This window comes from Octopus bimaculoides, chromosome 4 (genome assembly GCF_046866305.1).
Source record: "Octopus bimaculoides isolate indiv1 chromosome 4, ASM4686630v1, whole genome shotgun sequence".
Lineage (NCBI taxonomy): Eukaryota > Metazoa > Mollusca > Cephalopoda > Octopoda > Octopodidae > Octopus > Octopus bimaculoides.
The window spans coordinates 130,999,795-131,017,486 of record NC_142931.1 but is presented as its reverse complement, the minus strand read 5'-3'; the positions used below and the strand labels follow the sequence as shown (position 1 = coordinate 131,017,486).

General features: G+C 37.8%; 1 protein-coding gene across 2 annotated transcripts in view; it reads right to left on the bottom strand.

Annotated features, from left to right (window-relative positions):
- The window catches only part of LOC106872486 (uncharacterized), a 62,238-nt gene that overhangs the window by 32,826 nt on the left and 11,720 nt on the right, over positions 1-17,692 (bottom strand). The gene's annotated exons all lie outside the window — the stretch shown is intronic.

The following is a 17,692-nucleotide window of genomic DNA, read 5'->3' as shown; positions in this document are numbered from 1 at the left end:
TAACAAAAAGAGACTACACCTATATAGCCACAATGGCCAAAGATACTGGGGACAGAACAAAGGCAAAATACCAAAGAAAAATGATTACTAAAACAGGAAAACACTACTGATTCTGAAATACAAAAGCACTGACAATTCTTGGAACTAAAGAACTAACTTATTGGCAATCAATCCAATGGTACATATTTGTACACTATACCAAGCTGCATGCTCATTTTGATGATAAAAATGTCTTACTTGAGGGACAAAAGTGGTGGTGAAAAGGGATACAAAGTTATAAAGAGCAGCTCTTGGCAGACTGGACAATTATAGAGAACAGCAAGAAGTGGAGCAAAATTAAATTTTAGCATGGTGCCGATTGATTACTGAAGAGTATTTGATTGTATGCCACACAGTTAGATGTTGAAGACACTACAAATAAATACAGCAGCTATAATTTAAAAGTAGTTTATCAACCATGACATGTCAACAGAGAAAACAACTACTATATCACTGCAAGGCATGAAGATGAGAGAAATCGCCCGTAACTCTTTTTGTTTCTATTGTTCTGTTGAAATACACAGTCTTTGTTTCAATCAATTTCGAAAATAATAATAAAAAAAAAAACTCAGTAAAATAATGTAATCACCGTTAATCTAGTGTTGAAGACAACGAGCTGGCAGAATTATTAGTGTCAGACAAAATACACAGCAGCATCTCTTCATGCTCTTTATGTTCTGAGTTCAAATTCTGCCATTGTCAACTTGGCCTTTTATCATTTCAGGGTCAATAAAATAAGTACCAGTTGACTACTGGGGGTCAATGTAATCAACTAAACCCCTCCCCTAGAACCACTGGCCTTGTGCCAAAATGTTTGGAACTTAAATTAACATGAAATTTCACCGGAAGGTTTTAATATAAATCCCAAACCTTGTTATCATAGAACACCAGAGGCAGTCTCAAGTAGGTTGATATTGAAAAGATTAAACACCTATGTATGAAGAAGGAACACTCAAAGAGACCCTTATTTCCTTTTTTCTTCTGCCTAGTTTTGACCCCATTAATAAATCTGCTGAATGAAACCACTACTGGTTATAAATGTTATAAACATATAAAAATGTAATAAACAGGTAAAAAGCACCCCCGACACTCTCAGAGTGGTTGGCGTTAGGAAGGGCATCCAGCTGTAGAAACATTGCCAGATCAGATTGGAGCCTGGTACAGCTTTCTGGCTTGCCAGTCCTCAGTCAGACTGTCCAACCCATGCCAGCATGGAATGCAGATGTTAAACGATGATGATGATGATGATGATGAAACAAATAAAATATTTCTTCAATAATGGTTGTGTGGTTAAAAAAGCTTTCTTTGCAACCACATGATTTCAGGTTCAGTCCCACTGCATGGCATCTTTAGCAAGTGTTTTCTACTTATAGCCCTGGGCTAGCCAATGTCCTGTCAGTGAATTTAGAAGACAGAAACTGAGTGGAAGCCTATAATACATATGTGTGTGTGATGTGTGTGTGTGTGTGTGTGTGTGTGTGTGTGTGTGTGTGTGTGTATGTGTGTGTGTGTGTGCGCGCATGCATGCATTTGTGTGTATCTTTGTGTTTGTATTTGTCTCCCACCATCACTTGATAACTTCTGTGGGTTTGTTTCTGTCACTGCAACATTGCAATTCAGCAAAATGAATCAATATAACAAGTACCAGACTTTAGAAAAAAAAAAATAATTACTTTGGTTGATTTATTTGACTAAACCTGTCAAGGCAGTGCCCCAGAATGGTCTCACTCGAATAAAAGTTAAACATGGTTTTTAATTATTTACAAGAGTCAATACCCAACTGAAGAACCTACTAAATTCTGTACATACATTTAGCCGGATATCAAAATGAGGACAATATTAAGCAAATGTACCAATGCTACTCTTAAATGACCTAAAACTGAGAGCATTAACTCAGACTCAGATACTGAAATCAAAGAATTAGAACAAAGTCAACCATATAAGTACTTACAAACAAGAGCACTCAGAGAGTGCAAACCTCCACCAAGGCAACACCAACGTCATCTCAATGATGAGCCAGAGATCATCATCATCATCATCATCGTCTGCTTTCCATGCTAGCATGGGTTGGACGATTTGACTGAGGACTGGTGAACCAGATGGCTACACCAGGCTCCAATCTGATTTGGCAGAGTTTCTACAGCTGGATGCCCTTCCTAACGCCAACCACTCCGAAAGTGTAGTGGGTGCTTTTATGTGCCACCGGCACGAAGGCCAGTCAGGAGGTACTGCAACAGCCATGCTTGAAATGGTGTATTTTACGTGCCACCTGCACAAGGGCCAGTCCAGCGGTACTGGAGAATACCTGAATTAAACTCAACTGCTCTCACAAACGAGAATACTAAAAATGAACCTGACCGCTCTCAAACAATAAGTAAAAAAAATGGAAAATAATCCAGAATCCTTGTCCGGTACCAGATCGATCCCAAAATCTAATCAGTTGTGCTAGTCATGAGGTCAAACATCCCTGAAAATTCATCTGAATCCATCCACGAGTTCTTGAGATATCTTCTCCATGGACAAACAAACAAACACAACTGAAAACAATACCTCTGCCTTAGCGAAGGCGGAGGTAATAAAAGAAGTTAGAGAAGAGTACTTACAGATGGGTTGATGTAAATAGCTTTCCCTTTTCTAAATTTGAGGCACTGTGCCTCAGTTTTGAGTTGACAGGTAACTTATTTTTTTTGATGCCGGAACAATGTAAAGCTAAGTCAATATCTATAGACTCAAAACAGCTATCCTTCACACAGAGAGGAAGGGGCTTCATGGAAATAGGGAATTATTATAAAGTAATAATATTGGGTTGAGAAAAATTACTTAGAAGCAGGCGCAGGAGTGGCTGTGTGGTAAGTAGCTTGCTTACCAACCACATGGTTCCGGGTTCAGTCCCACTGCGTGGCACCTTGGGCAAGTGTCTTCTACTATAGCCTCGGGCCGACCAAAGCCTTGTGAGTGGATTTGGTAGACGGAAACTGAAAGAAGCCTGTCGTATATATGCATATGTATATATATATATGTGTGTTTGACAACCGATGCTGGTGTGTTTACATCCCCGTAACTTAGACGTTCGGCAAAAGAGGCTGATAGAATAAGTACTAGGCTTATAAAGAATAAGTCCTGGGGTCGATTTGCTCGACTAAAGGCGGTGCTCCAGCATGGCCACAGTCAAATGACTGAAACAAGTAAAAGAGTAAAAGAGTAAGCAAAAAGAAATTAGTTAGGACAACAAAATAACATGAAGAAAACAAAAAATCTTCTTTATGTAGGCTGTGTGGTTAAGTAGCTCACTTTGACACCATGTAGTCTCAGGTTCAGTCCCACTGTAGACACCCTGAGAAAGTGTCTTTACTATAGATGGGGGATGACCAACGCCTTGTGAAACTGTGTGGAAGCCTGTTGTATGTAATTATGACATCTTCTAGAGGTGGAGATCATTTTAATAAATCAAGAATTTATGCTGTATGGTATTTGATATACCTGTATTTGTCCACAGTGTTCAAATACATACCACTGGCCACTCTATTTCTCTTAGCTTATTTTTGCTTAAATTATGCAAATTACTCTGTTTTGTATACGTCCGATTCCTTTGGCTACAGAAGATAAGGTAAGATAATTATCATGCTGGTAACAGTTATTGAGTACGAAACATGCCCACTACTGTCCTTTTATTCCCAGGCATTAGGCCTGTCCTTTTTTTTAATAGCATGACAACTTCAGCAAATTCTTGTCTCTTGAGATTATATGCCTTTCTTGAATGGAGCTGGTTTCAATTTCCATTTGGTAACGATAATGCAGCCTCTAGAGGTGGAGATAATTTTAATAAATAAAGAATTTATGTTGTATGGTATTTGATATATCTTTATCTAAATATGACAGTGACCTGGTTATGATAATCTGAGACATATCTGTCCAAACAACCTGTCCAGTTGTCAAAATCAAAATGAGACTCTGGCAGACATCTCAACCTCTTCTAACCAAAACATTACACAAAAAACAATCAAAAACTATTTCAAAGTACAAGGTACGAAAGCAGTGCCATCACTTGGTTGGAAGTACCAAGCTTGGTTGTAAGCACCAAGTTTTCCCTAACTATTTTAGGATCCTATGGTATTTGTGAGCAAACATCCTTGACCCATCATATAATCCACAAGCTGTGGCAGTGTGGTAAGAAGTTTGCTTCCCAACAACATAGATTTAGGTTCAGTTCCACTGTGTGGCACCTTGGACAAGTGTCTTCTACAACAGACCTAGGCCAACCAAAGCCTTGTGAGAGGATTTGACGAACAGAAACTGAAAGAAGCCCTTCATATAAACCTCTCTCTCTCTCTCTCTCTCTCTCTCTCTCTCTCTCTCTCTCTCTCTCTCTCTTTCCATCTCTCTCTCTCCTTGCCTTGACATCATGTGGTAGTTGTAAATAAGTGTCACTGTCATGCAAGGGGTGTCCTTCATTTCTAACATTCCATGAAAATATGTTTGGTTATGGGGAAATACTACCTTATTTGGAAAAAAGATGAAGGTTGGTGACAGGAAAGGCATTGGGCCATAGAAAATCCATCTCAAATTCTGTCTGACCCATGTAAGCATGGAAAAGTGGACATCAAAACAATGATGAAAAAAAAAAAGACACACTGAAAGTAGAGAGGGTTGCACCAACAGTCAGCTGGTACTCAATTTCAGCTGAATAGACAGGTATAACATGAAATGAAAGGCCTAGATCAAGGGCACAACATGCCACCTGGTCCAGGGTCCAGGAACTGAACCTACATCTTATGATTATAAGACCAATACCCTGACCACTGAGCCACATGCCTTCACAATCAATGCACTAAAGATAATGAATAACATGGACAAAAACATAAAAGCTAATTCACAGATATGGGATTTTTTTTTTTTGTTTAACCTTACATACAGTCCCCCCAAATGGAGACGCAATGGCCCAGTGGTTAGGGCAGCGGATTTGCGGTCATAGGATCGCGGTTTCGATTCCCAGACCGGGCGTTGTGAGTGTTTATTGAGCGAAAACATCTAAAGCTCCACGAGGCTCCGACAGGGGATGGTGGCAAACCCTGCTGTACTCTTCCACCACAACCTTCTCTCACTCTTACTTCCTGTTTCTGTTGTGCCTGTAATTCAAAGGGTTAGCCTTGTCACACTGTGTCACACTGAATATCCCCGAGAACTACGTTAAGGATACATGTGTCTGTGGAGTGCTCAACCACTTGCACGTTAATTTCACGAGCAAGCTGTTCCGATGATCGGATCAACTGGAACCCTCGACGTCGTAAGCGACGGAGTGCCAATACACACAGTCCCCAAAAAATATCTCTGCTACTTACAGACAACACTCTATGCAAGGAATTTTCTTTTCTAGTCAACATCACAACCCACACAGTACACTTTGTGTAAGATCACTACTTAAATCACTTGACTTGTTATCAAAAGCAGAAAGTGCATTTTATATTTGAAATGTAAAACGTATAAAAAATAGTGCATGTAAAATGTGCAACTATAAGACAAAGTATCATTGAGGGAATGCATTTAATCACAGGTCTCCAGGATTGTGGCTGACCCCGGACTACACAACAATATATCTAAACAGCTTGTCTCTTATTATATTCCAACACATTCTACAGGGTGTCCACAAAGTCTGGGTACATGGGGATTAACACATACTTTAAAAAATTATTATTTCTTATATTTAATTGTTTATGTTAAGATTTTATTTACTCCATGTATCCACATTGGGATTAAGACATACTTTAAGAAATTATTATTTCTTATATTTAATTGTTTATGTTATGAATTTATTTACTTCATGTACCCAGACTTTGTAGACACCCTGTAGAGAAAGAAATACAACTAAAATCTGGACAGGCTATATAATATAAATGGTAGGAACATCCACTAAACACTAAAAAGAATATAGTATTTTTCAACTGCTTTTACAGAGATATATCTGTCTGTCTGCCTATCTGTCTGTCTGCCTATCTGTCTGTCTGTCCTAACAGCCAGGAAGGTCGAATTAAATGTCTAGACATCACCATTAGACAGAATGAGGAAGAAATGATATTGTGTTGATATATCCATCCCTTCTAACCAAAGACTGAAACACTTGTGGAGGAGTGGAGGTGGAGGATGAGCTGTCAAAATATAAAGGCCTAGAGATTGCAGAGAGAAGGATGGGTGAATGTAGAGGTGAGGGGGACAGTCCCTCCTATTATAAAAAATGGCTCTTTAATGGGAGAGTTACAGACGACTGATATGGGTGTCAGCCCTCAGACTGAGAAGTCAGTAGTTCAGATCACTTATCATTTGATGGCTCAGTAAACTCAGCTGTAAATAGGTAGATGGCATCATGGGACATCATCATCAAATAGTAGCCAAATTTCTCTTACTTTACACTCCTAGTGTCTTGAAAAGGAAGGATGAGAGAAGCATGCTGTGGAGGTTATAGATGAAATAGGTCATTAGCCATAGGTTTGATCAGTTGCTTGCTAGAAATAGCTCACCTTCCATTTCAAGTGAGCTCTATCTTAAGGCTATACAATCGATGTTATATCTGGCAAGCTGTTGCCTGAAGTGTCTTTATTCAGAAGTGTGTATGCATTTCATGCACCAAGAATGAACGGCCCACATTTCTTCTTTACATTTCAACTGCTTAAACAGAGTGTCCGCCAGCTGTAATATACTGGTTTGTTAATGGATGCATCATGCAATATTAGGCACCATTTCTAAGCCATTTCTCATTTCAGGATGCAAGCACCGCTTTTCTTGAAAGAGCTACTAAGTTGCTTGGTTGGATGCTAAGCTTCATTGCTGTTGCCAAGTCAGTGTAGACTGACCTTGCAATACGAATCAGTTACATGCAGGTTTGTAGTTATAACAGCTAGTGTGTCCACAGCTACTATGCTGATTTATGCAGATTTACTTTCATTTAAGCCCTTCACTTCCTATGGAGCAGAAGCCACAGATGAGTTTTTCCATTGTTCTCAACTTTAGGTTTTGTCTTAAAGGCCTTTCTCTGCTAAATCTTGTTTTGAAGTCTTACTGATGCTTCTGTAACTTTGCATTCTTCTAAATAGGAGTGCTGACCCTACACAAACCCATTTTTACCTTTAGAAAGAGAGGTCCATATTAGTTTGGCTACTAGACCCTACACAAACCCATTTTTACCTTTAGAAAGAGGGGTCCATATTAGTTTGGCCTCTAGACCCTACACAAACCCATTTTTACCTTTAGAAAGAGGAGTCCATATTAGTTTGGCCTCGAGACCCTACACAAACCCATTTTTACCTTTAGAAAGAGGGGTCCATATTACTTTGGCCTCTAGACCCTACACAAACCCATTTTTACCTTTAGAAAGAGGGGTCCATATTAGTTTGGCCTCTAGACCCTACACAAACCCATTTTTACCTTTAGAAAGAGGGGGTCCATATTAGTTTGGCCTCTATCCTTTGACCTGTCCAGCATGGGAAGCCTTACCAAGAGCTTGCACTCCACTCACATAGCTCTCAGGATCTCTGAGACACACAACTCACCACATTTCAACACAGACTGGACTTTGTGGTGGCTTAAGCATATTACTAGAACAGTTTTGTAATTTAAGCAGTAGACTCATTAGTTATAATAAATATTTTAGATTGATTGGAAATTATAAATTTTACCAGCCTTTTGCATTTGGGTTCCTTATGTGATGTACAATATCTGTACATCAACTATGAGCATAACAAATGCATCCTTAGTTAAGGCCATGCATTTTTTCCAGTTCAATATCATAAAACATCCATGTGTGAACCCACATTGGAGTATAATTTTATATGCAGTCCTAAAACATTGACTTGTTTTTGTGCTGTCATTTTCCAGTGACATATATTCTTTACTTGTTTCAGTCATTTGACTGCAGCCCTGCTGAAGCACTGCCTTTAGTCGAACAAATCGACCCCCAGGACTTATTCTTTGCAAGCCTAATACTTATTCTATCAGTCTCTTTTGCTGAACCGCTAAGTTACGGGGACATAAACACACCAGCATCAGTTGTCAAGCGATGGTGGGGGGACAAACACAGACACAAACATATATACACACACACACACACATAATGCATATATATATATATATATATATATATATATATATAAAAGATAATAAGAGTGAAAAAACTACAGAAGGCTTGTGTTACATGGTTAAAGTATATATTTAAATTATGCCAGAAAAATGTTATAAAATCTTTTTGGTATATAAACATTGTATTTTGAGAAATAACCGGTTTCATGTTGTCTTTTCAAATTTCTCTACTTCATTGTAACGTGTTCGCTCCAGTTTGAAAAGAACAGTTCTACATATATACGACGGGCTTCTTTCAGTTTTCGTCTACCAAATTCACTGACAAGGCTTTGGTCGTCCTGAGGCTATAGTAGAAGACAGTTGCCCAAGATGCCACACAGTGGGACTGAACCCGGAATCATGTGGTTGGTAAGCAAGTTATTTACCACACAGCCAATCCTGCACTTATATACATAACATTTTTTACTGCATTTTCAACAGCTGTTTCATTGATCTTTTTGACATCTGTAACAGTCAATAAATGTGTTAACAGTATGCCTTGTTACTACTTACCCCTATACCTACTACATTATCACTGTCAAAAAAAAAAAAAATGAAATATTTGTGCTCATTCAAATCCGAAATAGATTTTTCATAGACATTACGACCTGGTTATCTTTAATTTTTTAATGTTTGTTCAGGGCTAAGTAATCTCAACATTGCCTCTCTATATGTTATGGTCACATTGCTCTGAATAAATGGAGATAACATTGAGCAGTGAGAACTCTTTTGCTTGCAGAGTAGAGGGCAGCTTCACAAGTGATGGTAACACTGTAAAATGGACCAAGTAAGCTCTATAAAGTGGTTATTGAACAACTGGACACATTGTAAGGCTGAGAGGACCCTTTAGCTTTTATTTTGTCAAGCATAGTATTTCTTAACCATTTTTTACCTTTGGACTCGCTTTTATTCCTATTTTACTCAGATGGACCCCCCCCCCCCCCCCCAGCCATTCGATACTCTTTTACTTGTTTCAGTCATTTGACTGCGGCCATGCTGGAGCACCGCCTTTAGTTGAGCAAATCGACCCCAGGACTTATTTTTTGTAAGCCTAGTACTTATTCTATCAATCTCTTTTCCCGAACTGCTAAGTGACGGGGACATAAACACACCAGCATCGGTTGTCAAGCAATGCTAGGGGGACAAACAGAGACACACAAACACACACACATATATATACATATATACGACGGGCTTCTTTCAGTTTCCGTCTAGCATATCCACTCACAAGGCTTTGGTCGGCCCGAGGCTATAGTAGAAGACACTTGCCCAAGATGCCACGCAGTGGGACTGAACCTGGAACCATGTAGTTGGTAAGCAAGCTACTTACCACACAGCCACTCCTGCGCCTATGTTAAATTGTTAAAATATTTTGTGTGTTGTAGAAGTATAACCAATTTATTGCAGATAAATTTCAACAACAAAATCTTATACGAGCCCTGGTTGAGAACCACTGTTCAAGGACATGACAACCTCTCTAGTGTAGGTGCCAAGATAAAAATGTACCTGTAACACACACTGCACAGTGGCTGGTTTTAGGAAGGGCAGTTAACCGTAAATGCCATGCTCAAATAAAATGTACAGAAATGTGATCCCCAAACCATGCATAAGAAGACAGTGATTCTGAATAAGAGCTGACTGAGATGGTGATGAACTGTCCAAGCTATACTAGCGTGAAAAGCAAACATATAATGATGATAATGATGACTAATGATGATGATGAGTAAAGCATAACATTTTCTTATTATGTATATTTCATGAGAGAGACAAAGAAAACATTGACTCATATTATTTTATAACCTATTTTATGTATAGCATAGCAATCTCTAAATTAAGATCATGTAAAAACTAGTTTAAATATAATAGAGTCACACTAAATAAGATTCCCAATGAATAAAAGTCAATGGTACAATGAATGCTAAGATGAGGAAAATAACCAGGCAAACTGAAATATATGGCATGCAAAGCATAGCTTCCGATGTTACTTAACTCTTTTGCATAATTTAAATCATAAATAACTGCTGCAATAAGTTTTTGGTGTGCATGTGAGGTGAGTCAAATGACCTTTTGGTCTGTTTATTCAGTTTTTAATAAACATGTAGTGGAGGCGCAATGGCCTGGTGGTTAGGGCAGCGGACTCGCGGTCATAAGATCACAGTTTCGATTCCCAGACCGGGCGTTGTGAGTGTTTAGTGAGTGAAAACACCTAAAGCTCTACGAGGCTCCAGCAGGGGATGGTGGCGAACCCTGCTGTACTCTTTCACCACAACTTTCTCTCACTCTTACTTCTTGTTTCTGTTGTGCCTGTAATTCAAAGAGCCAGCCTTGTCACATTATGTCACACTGAATATCCCCCGAGAACTATGTTAAGGGTACATGTGTCTGTGGAGTGCTCAGCCACTTGCATGTTAATTTCATGAGCAGGCTGTTCCGCTGATTGGATCAACCGGAACCCTCGATGTCGTAAGCGACGGAGTGCCAACAATAAACATGTTCATACACAAGACCTTTTGTAATAAACGTGCTCATACATAAGACCTTAAAAAGTTCATAGACCTCATTAACTTGGGATTGGGGGAACAATCCATCTAGAGGGAGGAAAACCCTGATTCCAAATCCCAAACTGCTTGCAGCCATACCCAGCCATTGGAAAAACTTTAGGAATAAACTCTGAACAAAAACCAGGAGCTGGAGCTCAAGACAGTTTGACATTGTCTACAACCTCATTCTAGCAATTCCTGTGATGCTGGTACCAAATTGAAATGGCCATGTTGTTTCTTTGGATCCATCAATGACATGGAGTGGTGGTGGGGATGGGTCATGTTGCATGGGCAACAACCTGTTCTCCGCACCATACTATCCAGAACTGGATTCTATTGAGCAGCCTATACTGGAGAGATAGCCACAGACGATACTTTTCTGGTGGAGCAAACAACTAGGACCTTCATTCACGATCATTAACCACAGATGAAGGCCTCAAAAAAGAAAAAAAATTCATAGCTTCTCATGAAGATCCAAGGCAGAGACTTAACCTTATGTACATGTTCACAGCTTCATAACCTAAACTCATAAGGATATATGAATAGCTGTACTACAACAATAATTTTATTATTATTATGGCTTGTTTTCAATTTGGACCACAGCAACGAAGTCCACTCGCCACACTTCTAGGTCCAACATCACTGCCTCAAAGCCCTGGATACATTCCAGGCCAGTATCTACATCAAGTTGTTGATGTAAGTGTGACAACATTTTCTGCTTCTTACATTAACCTGAAGTTGGTTTCACAAGACTAATTTGGATGCTTCCAGATCAGGGTGGCATACACAGTGACCAGAGATAGTTGCAGCTGTCTTTGCCTGATCTCCTCACTAACTTTCAACAGGTCTCCATAAAGGCATTCATTTGTCGTATGTTGCTACCATTTCACATTTAGGGTCATTCGCAGCATCCTTGTGTAGCATCCATTTAGCCCGTTTGATAATTTCTTTGTCAGTCTCCATGTTTCACTGCCATATAATAGCAATGATTCGACTGTTTGCTTTGAGCGGTTCCAAACTGAATATTGCCGAAAGCTTCAAGTACTTAAGTGGTTGGGTGAGCAGTTCAGAAGCAGACATAAAGATCAAGAAGGCACAAGCATGGACAAGCTGTCACAAACTAAAGAAGGTCTGGAACTCCAAATCACCCAGGCAAATCAAAAACAACAATAATAAGATGGAAAACCATGAAGAGATGAATTACTTCACTGTGACAGAGACATGATTCAATGACATCATGATCATAACATGGAAACGTACAAATTTGTATTGATAGAAATTTGATGAGCGATAGATAACAATAAATATCACCATTAGTACAGAACATTGAACATAAACAAAAAAACATGGAAATTTAGTATGTACACTCTATGCCCCACTTACCATTTGTATCACATTCACTAATGAGAGAATAATCGAAAGATATATAGATATACAGAGAGATAAATAGACAGAAATATGAACATATAGGTGCAGGTATGTTTGTATTGTTTATTGTCCCATGACCACCACTTAACAACTGCATGAACAGATAATCTCAAGGTAACAAATCAATTTATAACATTTATAACATACTGACATTACACAACCAGTGGATCATACTAGCTTCATTTCTTGCAAGCCTACGCATGTCCTCAGCAGTCCATGTTTCACTGTTTCTTGTTATATGACTTTTCCACAATTCCTTTCTTGTACTCCACAGAATAACTCTTTATTTTTGCTCTCATCTTGCCTAGGGGACAAGGCAGTCAAGCCAAGGGCGTCAACTTTGTGCATGCATCAACTTAGCGCAGACTTTAGCCAAGCTGCGGTAGTTGGTTTATCTTGCAGACATAACATGGTCTTGCCAACAAGCTGATGCATTTTTAACTAGGTCTTATTTTTGATGCATTTTTGACTAGGGCTAGGGCTTATATTAAAAACATCCTGAAAAATCATGGTAGGGCTTATTTTCGGAGTAGGTCATTTTTTCGGGGAAATACAGTAGCTGAGAAAAATCCAGGGTATCCCTGGTGAAAAACTTGCTATTGATGGAAGTGAAGTATGTGTGTGCGTGCGCGCACACACTCACGCACAGATTGAGCTCTCACCATACCTTTCCCCTTTCGTTAATGTCTTAAAAATTTTTTTTGTATTTTTTTTTTTTATAATTATTTTTCAGCTGATCCATTTACTAACCAATGGTTGATCACCACAAAATATTTTATTTTACAAACAGTAAGTCATGTCTGCAACTCTAAAACTGATTAACATATAAATACTTACACTCTCACTTTTCTATTCAAAACTTTTTCCCCCCTTGTTTGTGACGTCAAATATACCAGCACCACTACCACGACCACCGCCGCTACCACCACCACCACCACCACCACCAGCCACTACCTGCTACTGCCACCACCTGCCCCCACCACTGCCACCACCACAAGTACAAGATACAAGATAAAAATTTCAGAATGGTTTATTGTAAGCCTCAGTCTTAATTCAATAGATCACATATGAGAATATCCTGTTAATTAATTGGAAGCAAGATCGTCAAAGATTTCATCAGTTACAGAACTGAAGGAAGCAAGCATTGACCAAAGAGTAGATAGATAAACATGGGTTTATCTATCATTGATTATTTAATTAATGTTTAATCTATGCTTAATTAAGTGAAAGCTGTTATATTAGGCAATGAAAGATTGAGTTGAACTTTATTCATTCTAGATATTACCACTTAAATTTAATTAAATTAATGCTGTTTTATTATCCTGGCTATAAAGGGCAGAGGAACTAATGATTAGTCAACGGTCTAGCATGGGTAAGATGATTTGAATGAAGTTGGTAAGGTGAAGAGCTACACCAGGTACCAGTCTGTTTTGGCTTGGTTTCTATGGCTGAATGCCCTTCTACAGCTGGATACCTTTTATGTGTCCCCAACATATATACATATATATATAAACACATTATATATATATATATACTCATACATTAAGTACGCATGCGTACATGTGTTGTGTGTTGTGTATGCATCATTACCTTTATATATGTATATACATATACATATATACATATGTGTCTATAAATATACACACATGCATATACTCTTTTACTCTTTTACTTGTTTCAGTCATTAGACTGTGGCCATGCTGGAGCACCGCCTTTAGTCGAGCAAATCATCCCCAGGACTTATTCTTTTTAAGCCCAGTACTTATTCTATCGGTCTTTTTTGCCGAACCGCTAAGTTACAGAGACGTAAATACACCAACATCAGTTGTCAAGCGATGTGGGGGGGGGGGGACAAACACAGACACACAAACATATATACACACACATCATACTTAGATATATACATATATACGACGAGCTTCTTTCAGTTTCCGTCTACCAAATCCACTCACAAGGCTTTGGTCAGCCCGAGACTATAGTAGAAGACACTTGCCCAAGGTGCCACGCAGTGGGACTGAACCCAGAACCATGTGGTTCGTAAGCAAGCTACTTACCACACAGCCACTCCTAAGCCTACATAATTTATATAATACTATATAATATATACATGCATTATGTGTGTGTATTTATTATTTATAATATTAGATATATATATAATACAAGTATAATATATATAATACACACACACACACACAGATATATACATGTATATGTATATATGTTTCTTCAGAAACATGTCATATTAAGCAATATTATTCTAAGAAATTCTAATTAAACCCAGAGATAGATTGCAATCATTTCTTTGTCCATTCATTCCAAGTATATTCTTATATTATTCTTGCACTTTTGATGCCACTCACAGGTTCTACTTAAACCAAACTAATATATAGATTTACTGACCTATAAACAGAATCTATGCCCACCAGTGAAACTAACTTTAAATGGTTGACATTTAATCAACGCTTATGCCAACAATGCTATATAAATATATCATCATCATTGTTTAACATTCACTTTCCATGCTTGCATTGGTTGGACAGCTTGGCATGGATCTGGCTAGCAGGGAGTAGTCCAGATTCCAACTGTCTGCTGTGGCATGGTTTCTACAGCTGGATGCCCTTCCTAATGCCAACCATTTAACAGAGTGTGCTTCTACTAAATATTAATAGAAAAATATATGTATGTATGTATGTATGTATGTATGTCTTGTATTTGTCTCCCTACATCACTTAACAACTGGTGGTGATTAGTCTATGTTCCCATGGCAGTGATCTTGTAAGCTGTTTGAAGCATGACACTTGTTTCAGCTGCTGTTTTCCCCAGCAGAAAACAAAATTTCACAGAAGCACACCATTTCATCGTTTCATCTCAAAAGTTGACAAACAGGGGAGAAACACTGCAAAATATAGATGCATTATGTGGCAGTACAATTTCATACAATGATGCCAGACTGATGCCTGGGGATCACATCTAGTGGCAGAAACCTGAACTACAACAGGCTTGTCCCACAGTAAATGTTTCCAGTTACTTTGGGGTACCACCTCGTATAAGCTGCACTCATGATGAAGTTGCATCCCTAATCTAATGTTAAAGCTTGCTACAAAACTTTTTCCTTCATGGTTTTAGCTTTGCTCCATGTAATAAGTTGCACCACAGTTTTTCAGTTAAGATCAAGTATAAAATAATGCGACTGATACATGACTTTAAAATACTACCTCGTCGTCTTTAGTTTGATTATATGTGGGTATTGAGAAATAATCAAAATTTTCATATTACTTCTCTGGTTTAAAGAGTAAATGCTGAGTTTTACATGAGAGATAGAGTAAAAGAACGATATGAAGGAAAAGAGAGAGTGAGAGAAGAAAGACATAGACAGACAGAGAAATAGAGAGAAAGAGAGAGAAAGACAGAGTTCAAATGGATTAAATATTCACTTCAGGTACTGTACTGTTATTAGCTGCCTAGTAGACAAGAGAGACAGCTATACAGATGATGTTTATATAACTATGCATGTAAGTCATTGATATGATAATAGTTGAACCTATGTAATGAGCTTCAAAGGAGATTAAAGCCTAGATAAGATTTTCAATGAAGGATTAGCGACTGCTTCATAGGAAATTGAAAGGAGGGCAACTTAATGAGGAAACCTGGATCTGTACACGCGCGCGCGCGTACACGCACGCGCACACACACACACACTCACTCACTCACAGAATCTATGTCTGTCTGTCTGCCAGTCACTCCCTCTCTCCATATACATACATCTACAGTCTGATGATGGCAAGCAAGCTGAAACTTTACAGTCACTGTCAGCTTTTTGTTTGTAAGAGTTAATAAATATGTACTCTACCAAAAGGTGTTGAGTACTTATTCAGTTTATTGTTGATTTGTTTTTATAAATAATTCAACATGAAAACAGACATTAATAAACACACACATACACACACCAGGTTGGATTAAAACTTATTTCAGACTATCACTGATGAATTTTGGCAAGAGCAGCAGCAAAAGAAATTAATGATGCACATACACACCTGTGAAAAATTTTGCATAGGTGTTTATGTGCACAAATATGCATTTATATCCTTTTATTTGTTTCAGTCATTTCACTGTAGCCATGCTGGAGCACCACTTTTAGTCAAGCAAATTGACTTCAGGTCTTATTCTTTGTAAGCCTAGTTCTTATTCTATCAGTTTCTTTTACTGAACCGCTAAGTTATGGGGATGTAAACACATTAGCATCGGTTGTCAAGCGATGTTGGGGTGACTATACTGTGAGGCTGCATATTTTTTTCAGCATATATACATACTTATATCCATGAACATTAATGTGAGATTTCCTAAATCATTCTAAGTCAGATAAAGATTAATTGAAAGTTTTAAAAAGAGAATCAGCATGGAACAAACTCCTACCTAAATCCAGAATATTTCTATTTAATATATATAAGAGGATTAAGCCTTCTAAATCTGTTACTTGCACTAAATCAGATGAGCCTGTAGTGATATCAAAATTATCAGATTTGAATTTTCCTGACCAATAATGATCTTGGAATAAGATTAGTGTATTCTAGCTACCGAAATTGTCTATATCCCTGTCTGTTAAAGAAGAAACCTTTCTAGAGGAAACAGGAGTTTTATTCAAGAATATAGGAGTATGGATGTATAACAGCTATTAATGGCAAACTGTACAATAAAAGTTTTAAAAAAACACACACTTCCATGAATTTCTTCTGGACAGTATTTTCCATTCTATTAGGAATGTCTTATTTAAAAAAATGTTTAATACTTCGAGTTACGCCATGCTGATGATTTCAAAACAGAATGAAATAGTGCTATTCACAATTACCACTGAATAGAAATTTTAAGAACTCCATAATAACCACAACAACAAAAATATACGTAAAGCAGACCAACAACAGATGTGATTGATGAGGTCATGAATAGCAACGAAAAGATTCTGACGAGCCCTAACTGATTGATTGATTGATTGATTGGCTAAACAATTAAGCAAACAAGTGATTAGCTAATTGATTAAATGTTAGCAAATTGGCTAATAATAATAAAGAAGTGAAGTAGAATTAGTGTATTTAATATTATTATTATTATTGACCATCCTGAGATACAACAAAATTTGTTTCACTGCATGGGTTCACATCAAGACATGCAAACCAAATACAAAAACGAAATATTCTAGGCCTCTTTTCTCTTATTCCATAATTACAAATTCAAAGATCTAATCCCACCAAATATTATGGGGAAATGATTATCTCCCTTGTATAAAACTATCTGCTCAGAGACAGCATGTGTAAGAAGTTTTCTGCATGTTTCTAACAACAAATCATTGTATTACCTCATCCAAATTATTCCAAAAGGATACTTTTATACAACCTTTTACTTTCGGGATTATATTATGCAGCCCGTTCTTAGAAATATGACTAATATCAGACTTAGAGGAGCTAATCAGTCTAATATATCAGTTTTCAAAAAAGCTATGCTTATGAACTTTAATGCTAAAATGAGAGGGCTTAGTCTAAAAGGACTACATTTAGTTCACTAATTTATAATTATGACGTAGGAGT